The following is a 6515-nucleotide window of genomic DNA, read 5'->3' as shown; positions in this document are numbered from 1 at the left end:
TATGTCATGTATATCCCAAGACTTGTGGAGGGGGCGGGGGGGGGGGGGGGGGGGGCGGTGTTGTAGCCTAGTGGTTAAACGCCGAAGACCCGGTTTCCATTCTCCACATGGGTAAAAAGTGTGTGAAGCCCATTTCTGGTGTCCCCGGGTGTCATATTGCTGGAATATTGCTAAAGTGACATAAAACAATACTTACTCCTTGAGGGCCAGTAAAATTAAATAAATACTGGTCCGGTGATCAAGTGTTATTTTTGGGACGAACAAAGTAATCGACGTTTGTTCACTCACTCACTCACTCACTACAGGTCTGGCTTAGTCTTCAGATATGGCATAGTCTTATTCCATACAGAGGTATCACGTGACTATGGCAGCGAGTTATTAACACATGATTAGGAATATAAACAGTGTCGTCTTTCGAAAATGACTGTCCAGTCAGGGTTACAGTATGAGTGCTCTTGGCGTAATTTATGTTAACAATTTTGCTCAATCAATGTGCACAGTTTCGTACGTGCGTTTTGTAGTACGTATAGGTCAGAAACAAACACTATGTGTGAATATTGCCATCAGAAGTAAACGATTGGAGTAGTTCTTAGTTTACGGGAATTTAATTAAGGAAGCGCCCATAAAATCATAACGCCCTTTTACACCAGAAATATGACAAATCACTCTGTATTGAATAGGCCTGTCTTCAATCGGCGGAAGTATATGATATCGCCAACTAGTCATTGGTATTCCGTCAGACGATGAAATAATATATCTGCCCTCAAAAATATGAAATTCTTCCTCAGTATTAAATAGTTTTGTAAACGTATACAGTAAACTACGGTTATAACGAACTGGAAGGGACCACTAATTTTAGTTCGTAATAACCGTAGTTCGTTATAAGGATATATACAGCATTTATACAAAAAATGGTCGGGACAAAAAAATAAGTTCTTTATATCGGTCAGTTAGTTATAAACGTGGTTTACTGTATGACGAACAACGTATATAACGAACTGATTTCTCCGGCCCCTTGTAGTTCGTTATATCCATGTTCTATTTTATAGGAAATAGATTTTACTTTTCATTCTTGTCGCAACTACATTTCAATTTTGATGGAATAACCTGGAATATTCAAAAGTATAATCTGCCTTTGTATCAATATATTGTCTCTTCGGCTGATTGTGCTTATTAAATAAAATGAACCAGATATGCCAATATTCACGCTTGTGTGTTTGGGGATGGTAATTATCGCATATTTTAATAGGAATAAGAAACATAGCTGACCCAGGTGTGTGTGTGTGGTCCGCTATGATCCCCCCTTGAAGAAATATGTATTTATCTCGCAAACTATACTGTAACGTTTATTTCTAATACCGTTACCATCCCAAAACCCACTCGCGTGATAATCTCCTACTTACTAAATTAATGTTATTTAAATAAATTGGGATTAAAGGCCACTTTCGTACTATAAACAAAAGTTTTATTTTGCTGAGAGGCGTCCGGTAACTTGAATCCGTTACCTGATATTGTATGTCCCGACCACATTTGTAACCGATCACTAAACACTGCTTCTGCGTGTGTCTGCAACTATTTCTAGTTCTTGTTTTATCAATAGTATATGATACAGAAAGCACCTACTCTTGAAATGGTTGACGGTCCATTCATTTTTTTAAGTCATCCATCCACGCTAGATCTATTTCTAAAGAATATTCCCTCTGTCTCTCTCATGTTACTGTCAATATTATTTCACAAGATAAATAGAGCGAAATGTGACGCAAGATTTCTGTTTACCATAAAAGACCCGTTGAGGGATTCCTGTATTTGGTGACAAATGTCCCGCGGAGTCCAAATGCTGTAAGAGACATACTGATTAGCCGTAAGGCTGGAATCAAACCAATAGAAAGTTCCGTTACAACTTTGGCAAACGGAAATGCCATTGCCTGCCATATTGCTTGGAAGTTTGCAAAGTTAAAGGACTTGTAAACTGGTAAGAATATGTTTTCATTTGTTTCTCGCACGGCCGGAGTAGATAAGCTACACTTAGTAATTTGTTTAATCAAGCATGACTTGGCCTATCGACGCGTAACAGTGAATGGGTCTTACAGCGCGCACGCGCATATGCTCGCGTGAAATCTCAAGCAGACGATGCGAGCTTGTTGCTGACGGCGATAGACTACATAGGTCGCGCCGTACTTTGTTTATGAGAGATACTGACAAAGAATGAGCAGTATACTAAACGCTCCAGTAAAAGTCGTTTTATATGGTAACACATATTTTAGTGCTGGGTACGGTACGAGGTCCTGTATGGCTGACAGAGATGATCGCGATTCTGTCAATGTCACTTGACGAGAGATGTTTGTTTATATTTGGGGGGACCTCTCTTGCCATTGTTTTGATATGTGCATGACGTTATTCAAGCCTCTTGCCTTACTAGGCCTTCGTGTAGATCTTAAGCTTCATTTCAGACACGTTTTGCTCTTTTTAAGATTGACTGGGAGGTGTTTGTGTACTAGGGCATATTTGAAGTTTATTGGGTTTCTGCTGGTATGGTATTATGACTTTTATTTGTTTGGATCACACTATGAAGCTCTGAAATAAGCAGAAGAGATGTTAAGCTTGCACTTAGTATGTTTAAATATGATCAAACTTCAATACTTGATATATCAATTCATACATCAACACAGCGATAGAAACTAACTGTTTTAGTCCACTAGTCCTTATAATGATAACATATAGCAAAACCCTTAATAATGGCAAATTTCTACCAGTCCTTAGGATACCTTAACTATTGGTTACTTTGGCAAGGACTAGAATCTACAGGACTAGTGCCAATTTCTAATGATAAAACATAGAAATATTACTTAAAAATGAAAGTTCCATAATGGCGTTAGGTAACCTCATCAGTGACATCAATCACGGACACATTTCATCAAACATGTTGCCTGTGTGTTTCATTAACTTTGGAAACTAGAAAATGACATTTACTTACGATACCTGCCTCAGTTTAAGAGGTATACCCCACTCAAACATAGTATACTGACTCAGAGCAAGCCAGTCCTTGTGTCATCCCTTTATTGCTGAGCTCCATACAGAGAAACAAGTACCATCGTTTAACCTGTTTAGGTGACATGCAGTCGAGGATCAAACCACCTAACTCCCTTCCACTCTCTGGGCAGACACTCTATCCACCTGACCACAAAGGCAGTCGAATACTCTTTAAGAAATATATGTGAGATGGTATCCTTTTGAATGTATCTGTCACCCTGTCACTGTACCAGTCTGTGACTTCAGCAACTAGTCCGAAACCTGAGTCGAGTAAAATTCAGTTTGGTCTAGTAATCATGGCTAATAACAGTGTTTAACACTGCCCAAAATTTGTCAGTGATCCAAAGGACAAGCATATAAAAAAAGCCACTGGCTCTGTTGGTCTCTACTAGGCACAATGGTGCTGACCACAAAAGGTTGTCATAGATATGTTATCATGTTTATACACCAAGTGAGCGTGTGTAATTAGAATAAGAAACGAGGGCAGAAGGTTACCACTGTACCGACCACACAGGGAGGTTTAGGCTGCTTGTTTTGCTTGGATTTTCGACTCGATCTATTGCTGATTTAAAAAGTCACAAACTTAGATTACTTTGTTCGTCCAAAAAATACCAAAAGACAAGTGTAAAGATTTATCTTCCCGAGGCTAGGGAGTTAACTAACTGTAAAAGTCCAGTTTCCACCCTTAACATACTAGGCTGGAATTATGGATTTTTTTTTTGGCTGGATTATGAGTCTATGCATAGTCCAGTCAAAGTCATGAAACGAAATTGTCATCTGGTTCCTAAACAACATGGATTTCAATGTGCAGATTTCTGTTGTCTGCATGTGTACCGTTAACTGGGCGTCGACAGATATTTTTCAAATCTTTTAATGTTTTTAGTCAAGGTCATCAAACAACCATCTTTTAGAAATACGTATGATCCCACAGAATAAGTTATTTTGCTTTTCCTAATGATGAATTTATATGATATTCTATCACATGTGTATGAGGAAGTTTCAAACCTTTTCTTCTTAATAATGCTTCATGATTTGTATTTTTTTGGTCGTGAAAGTTTCAAACCTTTTCTTCTTACTAATATTAATGCTTCATGACTTATAATTTTAGTCATGAAACTAGCAGGTTCGCCATGTTCTGTATTCTATTAACTATTGCATCTTGAGTTCAATAGTAACATCTTGAGTGAATATTAATTACTGTCTCACCTGTGACCTTTACACAAACTTTGGCAGATACCAGAAATATCACTTTGACATATCTAGGACGTCTGTGTCAGTGGTTTATGATTAATATTCATAGTGCAAGCAAAGATCTATTTGTTCACACAGGGTCAATGAAGATGTATAATCCTGGATTACTTGAAGTCGAGAGGGACAGCTGCTTGTAGGTCTTGTATATCAAGAAACAACCTGTCAGTGAGAGAGGGGCAGCACTACTCGCTCGCTTCTCATAGTGCCACATATCGGTGGAGAACCAATTTTATCTTGTTTTATCTGATACTTACAATCTTCATGGTTTTGATCTAGGAATGCCATTTACAAAGTGAAAGAGTGCGTGTGGTGATTAACCATTAGAAAACAAGAATGTGATTCCAATAGCTGCCAGTGTCAGCTATATTCCAGCTATTTCACTATAATGTTCTGTATATATTTAAGCCTGGACTTGTCCAACCAGTGACTGAAAGCATGAGTAACTGTCCATGCCATCAGGGTATGATGTGACTAGGGCTGTAACAATTCACTGATACCTACAATATCATCGATACTTAGGTACACACGATACTTGAGTCATCAGTTTGTCAGATCACGATACTTTATAAATAGAACAGAAACCAATAGAGTTACCTCCCATAATGGCAGAAGTAGCATTGCGCCAACCATAGACATGGCAGATTACGAGAACGTGCTGGCTGAGGAGGCCCAGACCAACTGTTACATTTAATAAGCATCCTTTCATTTGGAATTGTTTCGTTCATGTGGTTTGTTTTCTTTGTTAAAGTTTTTGAGATAACAGTACATTCAGGTATGAAGAAAAAGATTTTTGAGCTGTATTTAAGTGATTTCATCATTTCTTACTATTTGATGTGATGTATCGTGATACCAGTAGTATCGTCAGTCCATATCGTATCAAATTGTATCGCCAGATACCAGGTGATACTCAGCTCTAGATGTGACACAATCAGCCAAGTCACCAAACCAGGGCCCATGTTCCATAAAGCCAACGTAGCGCAATGACTGTTGTAAGCTAATGTTAAAATATGGGAGTTACGATCACGTTAGTGCTACGATTGCTTTGTGAAACGGGGCGCTGACCACAGAATCCTCTTTCGTCCACTCTAGTGACAAGCTTAGGACACTAGGGACTCATCTTCTCAGCGTTAGAAATTGGCACTAGTCCTATAGTCCTTGCAAAACTGCCCAATAGTTAATGTCTCATAAGGACTAGTAGAAATTTGCCATTTTTAAGGGTTTAGCTATATGTTATCATTATAAGGACTAGTAGACTAAAACAGTTAGCTTCTACCGCTGCCTCTCCCAGAATAAAGAGAATCTTGTCTTAGTATCACTTGGCCTTTGGATATGTGAACTTGTCAAAGTATTTTGGTTCAAGTTGAAGTAGCCTTGCTCCAAGGCTGTCCTGAAAGAAAAGTCCATGGATGTGTAGTAATTCTACCCTCCAAATAAGTCTAGATATGTGGACAGTACAAAGGACTCCAGTCTCTTATAGGAACAACTTGTTCTTATTATTTACATAATCTAGAACTTATGATTTAAAATTATCTTAGAGACTTGTGCAAGTCTAAGCTTGAAGGACAAGAGCACAATAATTATTTTTAAAATGGGGGCCAATGAACAAAATTATTGAAAGTCTCTTTCTCACCAATCGACCTCAAATGTTCAATGGCTATGTGACTAAAAGTTGGACCAAGCAAATAAATCACTGAATCATAATCAAGGATGATATCACTTAGAGTGCCAGTTAAGCAGTAATTAGTGAGAGACCCATTAGCAAGGTGGAAATATCAACATCCATGAACACAACACATTTAATGCTGAAACAGTGTGGAACTTGCATATTGCAGGCTTTGAAGGGTGAAAGACAGCTTGGTGATTACATAATTAGCCCAGAAGGGTTAAGAAGGTGTGATATGATTATTTATGATCTGGGGATTTATCTGGGATTGCAGACTAAATGCCCTTGATGGGCAAATTGGGGACCTTTTTTTATTTTGTTCTCAACTGGGATTTTTTATAGTTTTTTTTTTCATTGTTTCCGAGGTATTTACCATGGTACTTGAATGCTGTGGTCATTGTTGTAATGTAACATTTTTAGTCCTACAGAATCTTCCTTATTGTTCCTGTTGTCAGTGAAACACAAGACACCTCTTCAAAGCTGACACATTAATAATAACAGTTTTAATATGAATTTGCTGCAGACATGAGGCTGATTATCGGCCCCTTAGCATATTTAGATAAATTAGTGG

Source organism: Haliotis cracherodii, unplaced genomic scaffold (genome assembly GCF_022045235.1).
Source record: "Haliotis cracherodii isolate W230 unplaced genomic scaffold, xgHalCrac1.p SCAF_22, whole genome shotgun sequence".
NCBI lineage: Eukaryota > Metazoa > Mollusca > Gastropoda > Lepetellida > Haliotidae > Haliotis > Haliotis cracherodii.
This window is presented reverse-complemented; position numbering follows the sequence as displayed.